Below are 22,157 nucleotides of genomic sequence, written 5' to 3'. Positions count from 1 at the left end.
TGCTTCAAAGTAGCACCACGTTCTTCATATAGAGAGTCTCATATGTTGTCACTTTCATATACTAGTGGGAATTTTACATTATAGAACTTGGCTTGTATATTACAATGATGGGCTTCCTCAAATTACCCTAGGTCTTCATGAGCAAGCAAGTTGGATGCACACCCACTAGTTTCTTTTGTTGAGCTTTCATACATTTACAGCTCTAGTGCATCTGTTGCATGGCAATCCCTACTCACTCACATTGATATCTATTGATGGGCATCTCCATAGCCCATTGATATGCCTAGTTGATGTCAGACTATCTTCTCCCTTTTTGTCTTCTCCACAACCACCATTCTATTCCACCTATAGTGTTATGTCCATGGCTCACGCTCATATATTGCGTGAAGATTGAAAAAGTTTGAGAACATCAAAAGTATGAAACAATTGCTTGGCTTGTCATCGGGGTTGTGCATGATTTAAATATTTTGTGCGGTGAAGATGGAGCATAGCCAGACTATATGATTTTGTAGGGATAACTTTCTTTGGCCATGTTATTTTGAGAAGACATAATTGCTTTGTTAGTATGCTTGAAGTATTATTGTTTTTATGTCAATATGAACTTTTGTCTTGAATCTTATGGATCTGAATATTCATATCACAAGTAGGAAGAATTACATTGACATTATGCCAAGTAGCACTCCGCATCAAAAATTCTTTTTTATCATTTACCTACTCGAGGACGAGCAGGAATTAAGCTTGGGGATGCTTGATACGTCTCCAACGTATCTATAATTTTTGATTGCTCCATGCTATATTATCTACTGTTTTGGGCAATATTGGGCTTTATTATCCACTTTTATATTATTTTTGGGACTAACCTATTAACCGGAGGCCCAGCCCAGATTTGTTGTTTTATGCCTATTTCAGTGTTTTGAAGAAAATGAATATCAGACGGAGTCAAAACGGAACGAAATCAACTGGAGAAGTTATTTTTGGAAGGAAACACACCTGATGGACTTGGACCCCACGTCAGAAGATACGGGAGCTGCCCACGAGGGTGGGGGACGCGCCCACCCCCTAGGGCGCGCCCCCCCCCCTGCCTCGTGGGGCCCCCGTGGCTCCCCTGACGTACCTCCTGCACCCATATATACCTACGTGACCTAAAACTTCCAGAACGCAAGATAGATCGGGAGTTCCGCCGCCAGAAGCCTCCGTAGCCACCAAAAACCAATCGGCACCTGCCGGAGGGGGAACCCTCCGGTGGCCATCTTCATCATCCCGGTGCTCTCCATGACGAGGAGGGAGTAGTTCTCCCTCGGGGCTGAGGGTATGTACCAGTAGCTATGTGTTTGATCTCTCTCTCTCTCTCTCGTGTTCTTGAGATGATACGATCTTGATGTATCGCGAGCTTTGCTATTATATTTGGATCCTATGATGTTTCTTCCCCCCTCTACTCTCTTGTAATGAATTGAGTTTCCCCTTTGAAGAATCTTATCGGATTGAGTCTTTAAAGATTTGAGAACACTTGATGTATGTCTTGCCGTGGATATCTGTGGTGACAATGGGATACCGCGTGCCACTTGATGTATGTTAAGGTGACCAACTTGCGGGTTTCGTGACATTGGGAACCTATGCATAGGGGTTGGCATGGCACACGTTTTCGTCGTGATTCTCCGGTAGAAACTTTGGGGCACTCTTTGAGGTCCTTTGTGTTGGTTGAATAGATGAATCTGAGATTGTGTGATGCATATCGTATAACCATGCCCACGGATACTTGAGGTGACAATGGAGTATCTAGGTGACATTAGGGTTTTGGTTGATTTGTGTCTTAAGGTGTTATTCTAGTACGAACTCTAGGGCTGTTTGTGACACCTATAGGAATAGCCCAACGGATTGATTGGAAAGAATAACTTTGAGGTGGTTTCATACCCTACCATAATCTCTTTGTTCGTTCTCCGCTATTAGTGACTTTGGAGTGACTCTTTGTTGCATGTTGAGGGATAGTTTTATGATCCAATTATGTTAGTATTGTTGAGGGAACTTACACTAGTGAAAGTATGAACCCTAGGCCTTGTTTCCTATCATTACAATACCGTTTACGCTCACTTTTATCATTCGTTACCTTGCTGTTTTTATATTTCAAGATCACAAAAAACTATTATCTACCATCCATATTGCACTTGTATCACCATCTCTTCGCCAAACTAGTGCACCTATACAATTTACCATTGTATTGGGTGTGTTGGGGACACAAGAGACTCTTTGTTATTTGGTTGCAGGGTTGCTTGAGAGAGACCATCTTCATCCTACGCCTCCTACGGATTGATAAACCTTAGGTCAACCACTTGAGGGAAATTTTCTACTGTCCTACAAACCTCTGCACTTGGAGGCCCAATAACGTCTACAAGAAGAAGGTTGTGTAGTAGACATCAGCCACCTCAATCCCCACAACTTCGTCTTGACCTACCCCACCGGAACCGCATCACCCTCACCAATTCCTCCGATGAAGCCGAGGCCAACTCGGCACCACCAAGGAGGTTCTGCACTCACCGCTGCATTTTATCTTTTATTCGATCTCACGGGGCTGCCGGTGCTCAATACCGAGCAGACATGGCGTGTCTCCATCGACGGCGCCGTCGCCGGCCACATCATCCATGGCGTCTCTCCCCCATGTCGTTGCTTCCTCGGCGGCGACTTCCACAACGGCACTAGCTGCAGCTGCTCCAGCTCTCGCTCGCGCTGCGGCTCAGTTCTTGCTGTCGGTCGCGCTGCTGCACTGCTCCTGCTTTCATTCGTGCTGCTGCTCTGCTCTTGCTCTTGCTTGCACTGCTCCTGCTGCTGCTGCACGACCCCCGACAGCTACAGGAGTTGCTGCTTTAGCACTCGCTTGTGGTGCTACTGCACGACTTGCTATCTGCTTGTGCGTTCCCTGCTCGAGCGTCTGCTGATTTAGATCACTGCTTCTCTACTACTAGTGTTCGAACGCCCTAAACATCTATTGCAATGCTCTATTACTAGTTCAATCAGTTTTGATAGTAAAATTCAGTTTCGACTGTGAAGTTCATTTTCTTTAGTTAAGTTCAGAGTGAACAGTACTTACAGCATTTGCTGGAGCGGCGTGGCGCGGCTGATGCGTTTTACATCTAGCACTTATTGGTGATGTATTTTACATCATCTATTGCAGATGAGATTAGGGTCCCACTTCAGATTAACGTTGTCTGTCTTGTCATGCTTCAGCCTCGTCGCCGTACACCTTAGCGGAGCTGCTCCAACGACGGAACCGTCCATCACAGTGGAGCAGTACCCTCGGCGCCGTTTCCAGAGGCCTCAGATCTTCTTCCCCACCTCCGACAGTCACGCTAGCATCATCACCATCCTCCACGTCCAACCCAATGATGATGAGGTCCACAAGGCTATGCCAAGGAGGTTGTACACTCGTCGCATCACTTTGTTTCTCCATTCCTCTGTTCTTCCAATTCATGTGAGCCAAACACCCAGGTTGACTGAAATCCTATGTTTCCAAATGCTCTGTTTTGCACGTGCATTCCTATCCTATTCCTGTGTTTTTCCTGTCCCTGCGTTTATAGAATCCTCCAATTCTAAGGAGCCCTTACAGATTTACTTCATTTTCAGATAGGCGTCAAACAAAACTATGTGTGTTATGTCCTGCTCCTGCCGTGCCATCATCCACCCCACCTGAGGTGCACCATCGACAGAAGCGTTCACTGCAGCAGAAATCCCCCCTGCAGACTTCCTTTCACCGCCTCAGATCATCATCCCCGTTGCTAGCAGCCACGCCAAATGCATTACCATCATCGACTGAGCAGATAAACCTGAGGACTACACAGTTCCAGAAGAGAGGTCGCAGTCTTTCGTGTTTGCTTACGTTATACATCGGTTATTATTCCCTGCTACTTTATCGTTCAATCTTGAGTTTTGAATTTCCCATGGGTCTCATATCGAGCCAGCAACAAATAGTATATGTCTACTATCTGGTTCATCTGGGGTCTTCTATGTGGTTCATGTTGGGTGGGCAACAAACAATAGATGATCCATTGTCTATCTTTTTAAACTGAAGCTATAATCTACCTGCTATCATTAGTTTTGGATCCATCCACTCGTTTGCTACCATCAGTCTTGATTTTTGCATGCACCCCTTAGGCCTTACAAAATCTAACTGTTATTTTTATTATGCATGTCAGATATTGTACACAATTGTACTGAACATGTAGATAAAAAGAGAAGACCGTTGCGTGCGAATATAATGCCATGCAGATGTCGCTCCATGGTGGGCGAAGTGCCCCCCCCCCCCCCTGCATTTCCAGAATTTATTCCAAAGGAAGATAACTGTTCAGATGGAGATTCGGAAGGAGCCGATCACACCTGTTTACCACCTGAGGTGTTTGCTCTAACCTGGCATGCTGATGTTGGTCATATCATGCATATGGTGCCTTGCATTGCTTACATTATACATCTTATATGTCAGCAGCTTAGTTTAGATTTACTTTGTGTGAATGCCACCTGTTTGGTTTCTATATCATACTCCCACCATTCCTAAACATTTGTCTTTTTAGAGATTTCAACAAGTGACTACATACGGAACAAAATGAGTAAATCTACACTCTAAAATATGTCTATATACATCTGTATGTGGTAGTCCATTTGAAATATCTAAAAAGACAAATATTTAGGAACAGAGGGATTATATGGGAATTATGCAATGTCGTCTTCTTTAGCCAGGCATCATATACGTGAATCATGCAATGCCATCCTGTTTAGCCAGTCATCGTATATGTGAATTGTATCGTGCCATATTTTTTCCATAATGTATTCCATTTGTCAACAATGTTTATACATTCATCTACTCTTCCTGTGCATCAGCCATTTGAGTCGGTCATGGGAAAATCTGGAGTGAAAACAAGGTCTTCTGAGCAGTCAGTGCTACCTATCGATGCAGATTTCTTGCTGGTTACAGATAGCTCCTCAGAGGAGGATTCAGAAAGAGATGACCAGTCGTATCCCCCCCCCCCCGAGGTGCATGCTCTAACTTGGCTGGGTTATATTGCTCATATCATGCATATGGTGTCTTGCATTGACATGCCATCTGCTTAGATTAGACATGCTTTGTTTGAATGCCTCCTGTTTGCTTTCTATATCAGATATGTGAATTATGCAATGCCATGTTTTTCAGCCAGTTATCATATATGTGAATTATGCACCGCCATGGAGCCAGGCATCATATATGTGAATTATCTCATGCCATCTTTTTTTCATTACGTATTCCATTTGTCGACAATCTATGTATATTGAACTACTCTTCATGTGTATCAGCCATTTGAGCCGGTTATGGAAAAATCTGGAGTCAAAACAAGGTCTTCAGAGCAGGCAATGGTACCTGTTGAAGCATATATCTTGATGGTTACAGGGAGCTCCTCAGAGGAGGATTCAGAGACAGATGACCAGTCCTATATCCCACCTGAGGTGTATGCTCTAAGTTGCAATGTTTATATTTCTCATATGATGCATATGGTGTCTTGCTTTGCTTAGTTTAGACATCATATGCACAATATTGAATTCTATCTGCTTAGTTTAGAGATCATACATGCGAGTGCCAGCTTCTTAGTATATGAATCAATTATGTCAATTATATCATGCCATCCTGTATACTTAGACAACATGTATGTGAATTATTTCATCCCAACCTATTTTAGAAAGACATCATATAGTTTTGTCATGTCATCCTGTTTAGGTACTCATCATATGTTGAATTATGCCATTATATCCTGTTAAGTTATCCATCATATATCTGAAACTGTGTCATGCTATCCTGTTTAGTTAGGCATCATATATGTGAAATTGTGTCATGCTGTCCTGTTTGGTTAGACAACATATATGTGAATTACCACATATGTCTATCATACAATGTCTGTACGTTCAATTTCTTTTCTTGTTTATCAGCCATTTGAATTGGAGGGGGTGATGGCAGTATCTAAGGGAGCAAAAACCCGTTCTTCACAAAAGACAGTGCTACCCGTCGATGCAGATAGAACCATGGTTGTACTGGCCCACAAACTAGCCCCACCACACATAATCGAGACTCTTCCAGATTGCACACTTACACCGCTGGGCAGAGAACCAGCTACAACCCATCTAACCGCAACCCCAACGGATAGTAACCCACTTATAGTTGACAAAGCAACATTTCCACCACAGAGTACCCCCACACGAGCAGTTTGTAAAGCTACTGCAGTGCCCAAAGCACGAAGACCACCAGAGCTAACCCAAACTCCATGTTTAAAGCAGAAGAGCAACTGTTCTCAGGTCAAATTCCGTAGCTATGGTCCATACTCCTTTGCTGTTGCATCACTGTATTTACTCATACCAACTACTTTCGAATTTAAAGGATTCAATTGAAACTCCAATGGCGCAACAGGTATGTTTTAAACCTATTTCTTTAACTGGATTGCTGTTCTAACTTATTGCTCTATGTTGATTTTAGTTTAAGTTGTATAAACAATTATGTTCTCATGTGATGCACATTACAAGTGCTTCCAATGCTGTGTAGTTTCTCACACTTATATTCTGTCTATGTTGTTGTGTCTTAAAAATATATGAGTTGAACTGTGTCTCTATCTTGATTAGGGTACATAAACTAGAATGATATGGACAATACAGTGACCATAGTACATAGATATATGTTTGTTTCATGTTGTTATCCTGTCCACCTTACTACTGAACTGGTTTACCAAAATGAGTTCCGTATACTACAAGCTAAACCTATGATGTGTCTGCTTGTTTCTCTTGTAGTATGCAAACAGAATATTGGAGAAGAGCACCCCACTATGCAATGGTAGAGAAAGTAATGCAGATAAGGTTCAAGATAGTGAGACAACCCTGTTGGTCTCCAACAAAGGTGATAAAAACGATCTTGTAGACAGTGGGAAAACCCCACAGTCCTGCGTTGATGTAGTGTTCAAGTTACTGGCCAGTACCGCTGGCACAAGCTCTTCGAACTCGCTGCCTGAATGACTTTGGCTTCTTTAGTCTCAGCTACAAGCTGAAAGGCATCAGTCAGCTATGCTGCGGCAAGAAGCCGAATGACTGAGGAAGTCCCTGCAGAATTCAGATGCGTACTTTCTTGTGCAACAGCAAGCGCTGGAGGATTTAAGCGCCAAACAAGAGAAAGTTAATAAGCTTGCTAAGCATCTTGCCAGCATTATGGGTACCCAGGATATTGTTTCTTGAACTCTTCTAAAGTGGTTTCAGTTCTGGACTTGTTTTGCTGCGACGTTTATATGCTGCTTTGTTCCCTATATTTGCACTGGTGGCGAAATTTGATGCCCAGTGGATGTAATATGTGTAATAGCCGTGATAGCCTAGCATAAGTTGCTTGCTTATTTATTTCCTTGTTGTCTTGTTTATTTGTTTCCTTGTAGTCAGTCCAGTTCTTTTTCTGCGATTTTCTAGTGGCTGCAATAACCTATTTTTTTTAAAACTAGGCCACAATAACCATGGGCTAATATTTATTGTAGTGACACTGGGCCTCCTACAGGCCGTAGAAGCAGTGGGCCTTCTACGGACCGTAGAAACAGTAGGCCTTCTACGGGCCGTAGAAACAATGGGCCTTCTATGGGACGTATCATCAATGGGCCTTATACGGGTCGTATGATCGATTGGCCAAACATGGGCCAATAACAGGCCGCATTATGTTCGTAAACGGGCTAGAGTTGGAATCGTCCGTTCATGGGCTGACCATAACGGGCCATCGTTAATAGGCCGTATTTGATAACGCTATGAAAACGGCCCAACGTATTAACGGACCACAAACGGGCCGACTGTAAACATGGGATGAATTTGGCCCACAAGCAGAAAATGACAGTAACAGGACGTAAGTAAACGAATGCTGGAAATGAGCCCAAGAATAAATGGGCTCTGAGAAGGCCGAAAGATAACATGGGCTGGAAACGGCCCAACAGAATAACGGGCCGTTAATGGGTATAAAGTGGTGCACTATTCAGTACAGGCCAGTTTCACCACGGGCCGTTAATGGGTGTAAAGTGATACACTGTTCATTACGGGCCAGTTTCATCACAGGCCGTTAATAGGCCAAGAGTTACATAGGGCCTCATACGGGCCAAAAGACGTCATGGGCCATAGATGGGCTAGAAGTGAAAACAGACTCGAATCATATTGGATGGCCCAGATGACGCTACTGGGCCTAATTCGGATAGAGCGTAACGGGCCTTGGGTTAGCGGGCTGTAAATGGGCTATATGCGAACAGGTCGTTAACAGGCTTTCCATGGGCCGTCCCGCCACCTTTTGACCAAGTTAAATGTGCCGGACTTTTCACAGGAATGGGCCTCTGTTGGGCCGGGCCACGTGTCGGCGTATCATAAGCGCCTTCTGTCCAATGAGTGGATGACATCTGTCCCAACGATGAGCCGACACGTGTTTCCTCCAACCAATGATGATTTTACACGTGGAAAATCCCCATTGGTCGGGGCTGTTAACGGGTTATCGGATCCAAAACCCGACCCGATAGCTTAACGGTGTTCCGTTACGGTGGATGCCACGTGTCGGTCACCCTTGACGAAAGCACTTCTGTGACGCGTGATTTATCGTCATGGAAGTTTACACTTTTGTGATGATAATTTTGGTAATGTCATGGAACACTTCTACGACAGCACAGGTATGACTATCTTGATTCTGTCATAAAATCGTTATGGATGTACATGCATGACAAAAAACGCGACCTACTGTGACAAACATGTATCATCACAGAAGTGTATTTTTTTGTAGTGTATATCCATGGCTCACGCTCATGTATTGCGTGAAAGTTGAAAAAATTTTGAGATTACTAAAGTATGAAACAATTGCTTGGCTTGTCATCGGGGTTGTGCATGATGAGAGCATTCTTGTGTGACGAAAATGGAGCATGACCAAACTATATGATTTTGTAGGGATGAACTTCCTTTTGTCATGTTATTTTGAGAAGACATGATTGCTTAGTTAGTATGCTTGAAGTATTATTACTTTTATGTCAATATTAAACTTTTTTCTTGAATCTTTTGGATCTGAATATTCATGCCACAATAAAGAAAATTACATTGAGAATTATGCGAGGTAGCATTCCACATCAAAAATTCTTTTTTTATCATTTACCTACTCGAGGACGAGCAGGAATTAAGCTTGGGGATGCTTGATACGTCTCCAACGTATCTATAATTTCTGATTGTTCCATGCTATTATATTATCTGTTTTGGATGTTTAATGGGCTTTATTATACACTTTTATATTATTTTTGGGACTAACTTACTAACCCAAGGCCCAGTGCAAATTCCTGTTTTTTTGCCTATTTCAGTGTTTCGCGGAAAAGGAATATCAAACGGAATCCAAATGGAATGAAACCTTCGGGAGAGTTATTTTTGGAACAAACGTGATCTAGGGGACTTGGAGTAGACCTCAAGAAAGGAGCGAGGAGGCCACGAGGCAGGGAGGCGTGCCTGCCCCCCTGGGCATGCCCCCCACCCTCGTGGGCCCCTCGCAGCTCCACCGACCTACTTCTTCCTCCTATATATATATCCATATACCCCGAAAACATCCAGGAGCACCACAAAACCCTATTTCCACCGCCGCAACCTTCTGTACCCCAGAGATCCCATCTTGGGGACTTTTCCGGAGCTCCGCTGGAGGGGGAATCGATCACAGAGGACTTCTACATCAACACGATAGCCTCTCCGATGATGTGTGAGTAGTTTACCACAGACCTTCGGGTCCATAGTTATTAGCTAGATGGCTTCTTCTCTCTCTTTGGATCTCAATACAAAGGTCTCCTCGATCTTCTTGGCGATCTATTCGACGTAATTCTTTTTGTGGTGTGTTTGTCGAGATCCGATGAATTGTGGGTTTATGATCAAGTTTATCTTTGAACAATATTTGATTCTTCTCTGAAATCTTTTATGTATGATTTGTTATCTTTGCAAGTCTCTTCGAATTATCAGTTTGGTTTGGCCTACTAGATTGATCTTTCTTGAAATGGGAGAAGTGCTTAGCTTTGGCTTCAATCTTGTGGTGTCCTTTCCCAGTGACAGCAGGGGCAGTAAGTCACATATTGTATTGTTGCCATCGAGGATAAAAAGATGGGGTTTATATCATATTGCTTGATTTTATCCATCTACATCATGTCATCTTGCCTAATGTGTTACTCTGTTCTTATGAACTTAATACTCTAGATGCATGCTGGATAGCGGTCGATGTGTGGAGTAATAGTAGTAGATGCAGAATCGTTTCGGTCTACTTGTCGCGGACGTGGTGCCTATATACATGATCATGCCTAGATATTCTCATAATTATGCACTTTTCTATCAATTGCTCGACAGTAATTTGTTTACCCACCGTAATACTTATGCTATCTTGAGAGAAGCCACTAGTGAAACCTATGGCCCTAGGGTCTATTTTCCATCATATAAGTTTCCAATCTATTTTATTTTGCAATCTTTATTTTCCAATCTATATCATAAAAATACCAAAAATATCATCTTATTATCTCTATCAGATCTCACTCTCGTAAGTGACCGTGAAGGGATTGACAACCCCTTTATAGCGTTGGTTGCGAGGTTCTTTTTTGTTTGTGTAGGTATGAGGTGACTTGCGTGTAATATCCTACTGGATTGATACCTTGGTTCTCAAAAACTGGGGGAAATACTTACGCTACTTTGCTGCATCACCCTTTCCTCTTCAGGGGAAAACCAACGTAGTGCTCAAGAGGTAGCAGCCTCCTAGGCGCGCCCCAAGGGGAGTCCTACTCCCACCGGGAGTAGGATTCCCCCCCCCTTCCCTAGTTGGATTAGGAGAGAAGGAAGGGGCAGGAAGGAGGAAGGAAAGGGGGGCCGGCCCCCTTCCCAATTCGGATTGGGCTTGGTGGGCATGTCCCCTCCTTTGCTCCCTTCTCCTCTCTCCCACTATGGCCCAATAAGGCCCATATACCTCCCGGGGGTTCCGGTAACCTCCCGGTACATCGATAAATGCCCGATCTTACCCGGAACCATTCCGATGTCCAGATATAGTCGTCCAATATATCGATCTTTATGTCTCGACCATTTTGATACTCCTCGTCATGTCCGTGATCATATCCGGGACTCCAAACTACCTTCGGTACATCAAAACACATAAACTCAAAATATGATCGTCACCGAACGTTAAACGTGCGGACCCTACGGGTTCGAGAAATATGTAGACATGACCGAGACACGTCTCCGGTCAATAACCAATAGCGGAACCTGGATGCTCATATTGGTTCCGACATATTCTACGAAGATCTTTATCGGTCAGACCGCATAACGATATACGTTGTTCCCTTTGTCATCGGTATGTTACTTTCCCAAGGTTTGATCGTCGGTATCTCAATACCTAGTTCAATCTCGTTACCGGCAAATCTCTTTACTCATTTCGTAATGATACGTATCATAACTAACTCATTAGCTACAATGCTTGCAAGGCTTATAGTGATGTACATTACCGAGAGGCCCAGAGATACCTCTCCGACAATCGAAGTGACAAATCCTAATCTCGATCTATGCCAACTCAACAAACACCATCGGAGACACCTGTAGAGCACCTTTATAATCACCCATTCACGTTGTGATGTTTGGTAGCACACAAAGTGTTCCTCCGGTATTCGGAAGTTGCATGATCTCATAGTCATAGGAACATGTATAAGTTATGGAGAAAGCAATAGCAACAAACTAAACGATCATCATGCTAAGCTAACATATGGGTCAAGTCAATCACATCATTCTCTAATGATGTGATACCGTTAATCAAATGACAACTCATGTCTATTGTTAGGAAACATAACCATCATTGATTCAACGAGCTAGTCAAGTAGAGGCAAACTAGTGACACTTTGTTTGTCTATGTATTCACACACATGTACTAAGTTTTCGGTTAATACAATTCTAGCATGAATAATAAACATTTATCATGATATAAGGAAATATAAATAACAACTTTATTATTGCCTCTAGGGCATATTTCCTTCAGTCTCCCACTTGCACTAGAGTCAATAATCTAGTTCACATCGCCATGTGATTTAACACCAATAGTTCACATCACCATGTGATTAACACCCATAGTTCACATCGCCATGTGACCTACACTCAAAGGGTTTACTAGAGTCAGTAATCTTAGTTCACATAGCCATGTGATTAACACCCAAAGAGTACTAAGGTGTGATCATGTTTTGCTTGTGAGAGAAGTTTAGTCAATGGGTCTGCCATATTCAGATCTGTATGTATTTTGCAAATTTCTATGTCAACGATGCTCTGCACGGAGCTACTCTAGCTAATTGCTCCCACTTTCAATATGTATCCAGATTGAGACTTAGAGTCATCTGGATCAGTGTCAAAACTTGCATCGATGTAACCCTTTACGATGAACCTTTTGTCACCTCCATAATCGAGAAACATATCCTTATTCCACTAAGGATAATTTTGACAGCTGTCTAGTGATCTACTCCTAGATCACTATTGTACTCCCTTGCCAAACTCAGTGTAGGGTATACAATAGATCTGATACACAGCATGGCATACTTTATAGAACCTATGGTTGGGGCATAGGGAATGACTTTCATTCTCTTTCTATCTTCTTCCGTGGTCGGGCTTTGAGTCTTACTCAATTTCACACCTTGTAACACAGGCAAGAACTCTTTCTTTGACTGTTCCATTTTGAACTACTTCAAAATCTTGTCAAGGTATGTACTCATTGAAAAAAATTCTTATCAAGCGTCTTGATCTATCTCTATAGATCTTGATGCTCAATATGTAAGCAGCTTCACCGAGGTCTTTCTTTGAAAAACTCCTTTCAAATACTCCTTTATGCTTTCCAGAAAATTCTACACTATTTCCGATCAACAATATGTCATTTACAAATACTTATCAGAAATGTTGTAGTGCTCCCACTCACTTTCTTGTAAATATAGGCTTCATCGCAAGTCTGTATAAAACTATATGCTTTGATTAACTCATCAAAGCGTATATTCCAACTCCAAAATGTTTGCACCAGTCCATAGATGGATCGCTGGAGCTTGCACATTTTGTTAGCACCTTTAGGATCGACAAAACCTTCTAGTTGCATCATATACAACTCTTCTTTAAGAAATCCACTAAGGAATGTAGTTTTGACATCCATTTGCCAGATTTCATAAAATGTGGCAATTTGCTAACATGATTCGGACAGACTTAAGCATCGCTACGAGTGAGAAAATCTCATCGTAGTCAACACCTTGAACTTTTTCAAAAACCTTTTTCAACAAGTCTAGCTTTGTAGATAGTAACTCTACTATCATCGTCTGTCTTCCTCTTGAAGATCCATTTATTTTCTATGGCTTGTTGATCATCGAGCAAGTCAACCAAAGTCCACACTTTGTTCTCATACATGGATCCCATCTCAGATTTCATGGCCTCAAGCAATTTCACAGAATTGGGGCTCATCATCCCTTCCTCATAGTTCGTAGGTTCGTCATGGTCAAGTAACATGACCTCCAGAACAGGATTATCGTACCACCCTGGTGCGGATCTCACTCTGGTTGACCTACGTGGTTCGGTAGTAACTTGATCTGAAGTTACATGATCATCATCATTAGCTTCCTAACTAATTGGTGTAGGAGTCACAAGAACATATTTTTGTGATGAACTACTTTCCAATAAGGGAGCAGGTACAGTTACCTCATCAAGTTCTACTTTCCTCCCACTCACTTCTTTCGAGAGAAACTCCTTCTCTAGAAAGGATCCATTCTTAGCAACGAATGTCTTGCCTTCAGATCTGTGATAGAAGGAATACCCAAGTGTCTCCTTTGGGTATCCTATGAAGACACATTTCTCCAATTTGGGTTTGAGCTTATTAGGATGAACCTTTTTCACATAAGTATCGCAACCCCAAACTTTAAGAAACGACAACTTTGGTTTCTTGCCAAACCACAGTTCATATGGTGTCGTCTCAACGGATTTAGATGGTGCCCTATTTAACGTGAATGCAGCTGTCTCTAATGCATAACCCCAAAATGATAGTGGTAAATCAGTAAGAGACATCATAGATCGCACCATATCTAATAAAGTGCGGTTACGACGTTCGGACACACCATTATGTTGTGGTGTTCTAGGTGGCATGAGTTGCTAAACTATTCCGCATTGTTTCAGATGAAGTCCAAACTCATAACTCAAATATTCACCTCCACGATCAGATCGTAGAAACTTGATTTTCTTGTTATGATGATTTTCCACTTCACTCTGAAATTCTTTGAACTTCTCAAATGTTTCAGACTTATGTTTCATTAAGTAGATATACCCATATCTGCTCAAATCATCTGTGAAGGTGAGAAAATAACGATATCTGCCGTGAGCTTCAATGTTCATTGGACCACATACATCAGTATGTACGATTTCCAATAACTCTGTTGCTCGCTCAATTGTTCCGTAGAACGGAGTTTTAGTCATCTTGCCCATGAGGCATGGTTTGCAAGTACCAAGTGATTCATAATCAAGTGATTCCAGAAGTCCATCAGAATGGAGTTTCTTCATGCGCTTTACACTAATATGACCTAAACGGTAGTGCCATAAATAAGTTGCACTATCATTATAAACTCTGCATCTTTTGGCTTCAATTCTATGAACATGTGTATCACTACTATCAAGATTTAGTAAAAATAGACCACTCATCAAGGGTGCATGACCATAAAAGATATTACTCATATAAATAGAACAACCATTATTCTCTAATTTAAATAATAACTGTCTCGCATCAATCAAGATCCAGATATAATGTTCATGCTCAACGCTGGCACCAAATAACAATTATTTAGGTCTAAAACTAATCCCGAAGGTAGATGTAGAGGTAGTGTGCCGACGGCGATCACATCGACTTTGGAACCATTTCCCACGCGCATCGTCACCTCGTCCTTAGCCATTCTTCGCTTAATCCATTGCCCCTGTTTCGAGTTGCAAATGTTAGGAACTGAACCAATATCAAATACCCAGGCACTACTGTGAGCATTAGTAAGGTACACATCAATAACATGTATATCAAATATACCTTTCACTTTGCCATCCTTCTTCTCCGCCAAATACTTGGGGCAGTTCCGCTTCCAGTGACTAGTTCTTTGCAGTAGAAGCACTCAGTCTCAAGGTTAGGTCCAGACTTGGGTTTCTTCACTTGAGCAGCAACTGGCTTGCTGTTCTTCTTGAAGTTCCCCTTCTTCCCATTACCCTTTTTCTTGAAACTGGTGGTCTTATTGACCATCAACACTTGATGCTCCTTCTTGATTTCTACCTCCGCAGCCTTTAGCATTGTGAAGAGCTCAGGAATCGTCTTATCCATCCCTTGCATATTATAGTTCATCATGAAGCTCTTGTAGCTTGGTGGCAATGATTGAAGAACTCTGTCAATGACACTATCATCAGGAAGATTAACTCCCAGTTGAGTCAAGTGGTTGTGGTACCCAGACATTATGAGTATATGTTCACTGACAAAACTATTCTCCTCCATCTTGCAGCTGTAGAACTTATTGGAGACTTCATATCTCTCAATCCGGGCATTTGCTTGAAATACTAACTTCAACTCCTGGAACATCTCATATGCTCCATGCCGTTCAAAACGTCGTTAAAGTTCCGTTTCTAAGCCGTAAAGCATGGTGCACTAAACTATCAAGTAGTCATCATATCGAGCTTGCCAAACGTTCATAACGTCTGCATCTGCTCCTGCAATCGGTTTGTCACCTAGCGGTGCATCAAGGACATAATTCTTCTGTGCAGCAATGAGGATAATCCTCAGATCATGGATCCAATCCGCATCATTGCTACTAACATCTTTCAACTTAGTTTTCTCTAGGAACATATCAAAAATAAAAACAGGGGAGCTAAACGCGAGCTATTGATCTACAACATAGATATGCTAATACTACCAGGACTAAGTTCATGATAAATTTAAAGTTCAATTAATCAAATTACTTAAGAACTCCCACTTAGATAGACATCTCATCATCTAAGTGATCACGTGATCCATATCAACTAAACCATGTCCGATCATCACGTGAAATGGAGTAGTTTTCAATGGTGAACATCACTATGTTGATCATATCTACTATGTGATTCATGCTCGACCTTTCGGTCTCAGTGTTCCGAGGCCATATCTGCATAATCTAGGCTCGTCAAGTTTAACCCGAGTATTTTGCGTGTGCAAAACAGGCTTGCACCCGTTGTATGCGAACGTAGAGCTTATCACACCCGATCATCACGTGGTGTCTCGGCACGACAAATTTTCACAACGGTGCATACTCAGGGAGAACACTTATACCTTGAAATTTAGTGAGAGATCATCTTATAATGCTACCATCAAACTAAGCAAAATAAGATGCATAAAGGATAAACATCACATGCAATCAATATAAATGGTATGATATGGCCATCATCATCTTGTGCCTTTGATCTCCATCTTCAAAGCACCGTCATGATCACCATCGTCACCAGCTTGACACCTTGATCTCCATCGAAGCATCGTTGTCGTCTCGCCAACTATTGCTTCTACAACTATCGATACCGCTTAGTGATAAAGTAAAGCAATTACATGGCGATTGCATTTCATACAATAAAGTCACAACCATATGTCTCCTACCAGTTGCCGATAATTGTGTTACAAAACATGATCATCTCATACAATAAAATTTAGCATCATGTCTTGACCATATCACATCACAACATGCCCTGTAAAAACAAGTTAGACATCCTCTACTTTGTTGTTGCAAGTTTTACGTGGCTGCTACGGGCTGAGTAAGAATCGTTCTTACCTACGCATCAAAAACCACAATGCGGTATAGTGATTGCTTTTTGATCTTCAGAAAGAACCCTGTTCATTGAATCCGATTCAACTAAAGTTGGAGAAACTGACACCCACTAGCCACCTGTGTGTGAAGCACGTCGGTAGAACCAGTCTCGTGTAAGCGTATGCGTAATGTCGGTCTGGGCCGCTTCATCCAACAATACCGCCCAATCAAGAAACAACTAGTGACGACAAGCAATATGTATATACCCACGCCCACAAATCCTTTGTATTCTACTCGTGCATATAACATCTACGCATAAACCTAGCTCGGATGCCACCGTTGGGGAATGTAGTAATTTCAAAAAAAATCATACGCACACGCAAGATCATGGTGATGCGTAGCAACGAGAGGGAGAGTGTTGTCTACGTACCCTCGTAGACCGTAAGCGGGAGCGTTATGACAACGCGGTTGATGTAGTCGTACGTCTTTACAATCGACCGATCCTAGCACCAAAAGTACGGCACCTCCGCGATCTACACACGTTCGGCTCGGTGACGTCCCACGAACTCTCGATCCAGCTGAGTGTCGAGGGAGAGCTTTGTCAGCACGACGGCGTGATGATGGTGATGATGATGCTACAGTCGCAGGGCTTCACCTAAGCACTACGATGATATGACCGAGGTGGATTAGGGTGGAGAGGGGCACCGCACACGGCTAAGGGATCAATGATCAACTTGTGTGTCTATGGGGTGCCCCCTCCCCCGTATATAAAGGAGTGGAGGAGGGGGAGGGGGCCAGCCTCCTAGGCGCGCCCCAAGGGGAGTCCTACTCCCGCCTGGAGTAGGATCCCCCCCTTCCCTAGTTGGATTAGGAGAGAAGGAAGGGGGAGGACGGAGGAAGGAAAGGGGGGTCAGCCCCCTTCCCAATTCAGATTGGGCTTGGGGGGCGCCCCCTCCTTTGCTCCCTTCTCCTCTCTCCCACTATGGTCCAATAAGGCCCATATACCTCCCAGGGGGTTCCGGTAACCTCCAGGTACATCGATAAATGCCTGATCTCACCCGGACCCATTCCGATGTCCAAATATAGTCGTCCAATATATCTATCTTTATGCCTCGACCATTTCCATACTCCTCGTCATGTCCGTCATCATATCCGGGACTCCGAACTACCTTCGGTATATCAAAACACATAAACTCATAATACGATCGTCACCGAACGTTAAACGTGCGGACCCTACGGGTTCGACAACTATGTAGACATGACCGAGACATGTCTCCGGTCAATAACCAATAGCGGAACCTAAATGCTCATATTGGTTCCTACATATTCTACGAAGATCTTTATCGGTCAAACCACATAATGATATACGTTGTTCCCTTTGTCATCGGTATGTTACTTGCCCGAGATTTGATCATCGGTATCTCAATTACTAGTTCAATCTTGTTACCGGCAAGTCTCTTTACTCATTCTGTAATGCTACATCCCGTAACTAACTCATTAGCAACATTGCTTGCAAGGCTTATAGTGATGTACATTACCGAGAGGGCCCAGAGACACCTCTCCGACAATCGGAGTGACAAATCATAATCTCGATCTATGCCAACTCAACAAACACCATCGGAGACAGCTATAGAGCACCTTTATAATCACCCAGTTAAGTTGTGACATTTGGTAGCACACAAAGTGTTCCTCCGGTATTCAGGAGTTGCATGATCTCATAGTCATAGGAACTTGTATACGTTATGGAGAAAGCAATAGAAACAAACTAAACGATCATCGTGCTAAGCTAACGGATGGGTCAAGTCAATCACATCATTCTCTAATGATGCGATCCCATTAATCAAATGGCAACTCATGTCTATGGTTAGGAAACATAACCATCATTGACTCAACGAGCTAGTCAAGTAGAGGCAAACTAGTGACACTCTGTTTCTCTATGTATTCACACACATGTAGTAAGTTTCCGGTTAATACAATTCTAGCATGAATAATAAACATTTATCATGATATAAGGAAATATAAACAACAACTTTATTATTGCCTCTAGGGCATATTTCCTTCAATACTCTTATACCCTAGAAACATCAGGGAGAGCCATGAAACCACTTTTCCACCATCGCAACCTTCTGTACCCGTGAGATCCCATCTGGGGGCCTTTTCCGGTGATCTGCTGGAGGGGGAATCGATGATGGAGGGCTTCTACATCAACACCATAGCCTCTCCGATGAAGCATGAGTTGTTTACCACAGACCTTCGGGTCCATAGTTATTAGTTAGATGGCTTCTTCTCTCTCTTTGATTCTCAATACAAAGTTCTCCTCGATGTTCTTCGAGATCTATTTGATGTAATATTCTTTTGCGGTGTGTTTGTCGAGATCCGATGAATTGTGGATTTATGAACATGATTATCTATAAATATTATTTGGTTCTTCTCTGAATTCTTATATGCATGATTTGATATCTTTGCAAGTCTCTTCGAATTATCGGTTTAGTTTGGCCTACTAGATTGATCTTTCTTGCAATGGGAGAAGTGCTTAGCTTTGGGTTCAATCATGCGGTGTCCTTTCCCAGTGACAGTAGGGGTAGCAAGGCACGTATTGTATTGTTGCCATTGAGGATAAAAATATGGGGTTTATATCATATTGTTTGAGTTTATCCCTCTACATCATGTCATCTTGCTTAATGTGTAACTCTGTTCTTATGAACTTAATACTCTAGATGCATGTTGGATAGTGGTCGATGTGTTGAGTAATAGTAGTAGATGCAGAATCGTTTCGATCTACTTGACATGAACATGATGCCTATATTCATGATCAATGCCTTAGATATCTTCATAACTATGCGCTTTTCTATCAATTGCTCGAAAGTAATTTGTTCACCCACGGTAATACATGCTATCTTGAGAGAAGCCACTAGTGAAACCTATGGCCCCCGGGTCTATTTCTTATCATATTGCATCTCTTTTATTTACATCGCATCTCGTTTACTATTTTGCAATCTTTACTTTCCAATCTATACAACAAAAATACCAAAAATATTTACTTTACTATCTTTATTTGATCTCACTTTTGCGAGTGACCGTGAAGGGATTGACAACCCCTTTATCGCGTTGGTTGCAAGGTTCTAGACTGTTTGTGCATGTACTAGGTGACTTGTGCGTTGTCTCCTACTGAATTGATACCTTGTTTCTCAAAAACTGATTGAAATACTTACGCTACTTTGCTGCATCACCCTTTCCTCTTCAAGGGAAAACCAACACATGCTTAAGAGGTATCATAGATCTCCATGAACATCAAGGAGAACATGGTATTGAGAATCAAAGAGAGAGAAGAAGCCATCTAGCTACTAGCTATGGACTCGTAGGTCTGTGGTAAACTACTCACGCTTCATCAAAGAGGCAGTGGTGTTGATGTAGAAGCCCTCCGTGATCGAATCCCCCTCCGGCAGGATGCCGGAAAAGGCCCCTAGATGGGATCTCACAGGTACAGAAGGTTGTGGCGGTGGAAAACTGGTTTCATGGCTCCCCTGGAAGTTTTCAGGGTATTTGAGAATATATATATATATAGGAGGGAGATCTAGGTCAGGGAGTCACCGAGGGGCCCACAAGGTTGAGGGGGGCACGCCCTCCACCCTTGTGGACACCTCATGGCTCTTCTGACTTGCACTCCAAGTCTCCTGGGTGACTTATAGTCCAAGAAAAATCATCGCGAAAGCTTTATTCCGTTTTTGGACTCCGTCTGGTATTCCTTTTCTGCGAAACTCTTAAACAAGGGGAAAATAGGAAGTGGCACTGGGCTCTAGGTTAATAGGTTAGTCCCAAAAATCATATAAAATAGCATATTAATGCATATAAAACATCCATAACAGTTAATATAATAGCATGGAACAATCAAAAATTATAGATACGTTGGAGACATATCACGTACGTTTGGTGCTTGATCGGTCTGATCTAGAGGAAGTTCGACTACATCAACCGAGTTGTCAAAACACTTCCGCTTTTGGTCTACGAGGGTACGTGGACACACTCTACCCCTCTCGTTGATATGCATCTCCTAGATAGATCTTGTGTGAGTGTAGGATATTTTTTTTAAATTGCATGCTACATTACCCAACAGTGGCATCCGAGCCAGGTCTATGCGTAGATGATATGCACGACTAGAACACAAAGAGCTGTGGGCGGTGCTCGTCATATTGCTTACCAACAACATCTTATTTTGATTCGGCGGTATTGTAGGATGAAGCGGCCCGGACCAACCTTATATGACCATGTTCATGAGACCGGCTCCATCGACAAACATGCAAATAGTTTTGCATAAAGGTGGCTGGCAGGTGTCTGTTTCTCCAAATTTAGTTGAATCGAATTTGACTGCGGCCGGTCCTTGTTGAAGGTTAAAACAACAAACTTGATAAATCATCATTGTGGTTTTGATGCATAGGTAAGAACGGTTCTTGCTAGAAGCCTGTAGCAGCCACATAAAACTAGCAACAACAAAGTAGAGGATGTCTAACTTGTTTTTGCAGGGCATGTTGTGATGTGATATGGTCAAGACATGATGTGATAAATTATTGTATGAGATGATCGTGTTTTGTAAAAGTTACTGGCAACCGGCAGGAGCCTTATGGTTGTATCTTTATTGTATGAAAGGCAAACTGCATGTAATTGCTTTACCCTGTCACTATGCATTAGCGATAGTTGTGGAAGCAATAGTTGGCGAGATGACCACGATGCTATGATGGAGATCAATGTGTTGAGTCGGTGACGATGGAGATCATGACAATGCTTTGGAGATGGAGATCAAAAGCACAACATGATGATGGCTATATCATGTCACATATTTTGATTGCATGTGATGTTTTATCTTTTATGCATCTTATTTTGCTTAGTACAAAGGTAGCATTATAAGATGATCCCTTAACAAAATTTCAAGGTATAAGTGTTCTCCCCGAGTATGCACCGTCGCGACAGTTCGTCGTGTTGAGACACCACGTGATGATCGGGTGTGATAGACTCTACGTTCACATACAACGGGTGCAAGACAGTTTTGCACATCCAGAACACTCGGGTTAAACTTGATGAGCCTGGCATGTATAGACATGGCCTCGGAACACTTGAGGCCGAAAGACAACTGTTGCTACATCTAGCACCGGTGCCCTGCACTGACGAGCCGATGCAGCGGGAAAAAAATCAGGGACCCGGAGTCCGGAGCACGTAGTTGCTCCGATGCCCAGTTCCTTCGTGCCATAAAGATTTATTATTTTACTACTTGGCTGCTCGAATGTGTGGACCAAAGTTGGCTGCACAAACTACTGAAGCGGTGCCAAATAATTTTATAATGGCACCGCTGATGAGATGGCAACAATT

The sequence above is a fragment of the Triticum urartu genome, chromosome 1 (genome assembly GCF_003073215.2).
Source record: "Triticum urartu cultivar G1812 chromosome 1, Tu2.1, whole genome shotgun sequence".
NCBI lineage: Eukaryota > Viridiplantae > Streptophyta > Magnoliopsida > Poales > Poaceae > Triticum > Triticum urartu.
Note: the sequence above shows the minus strand (reverse complement) of the source record.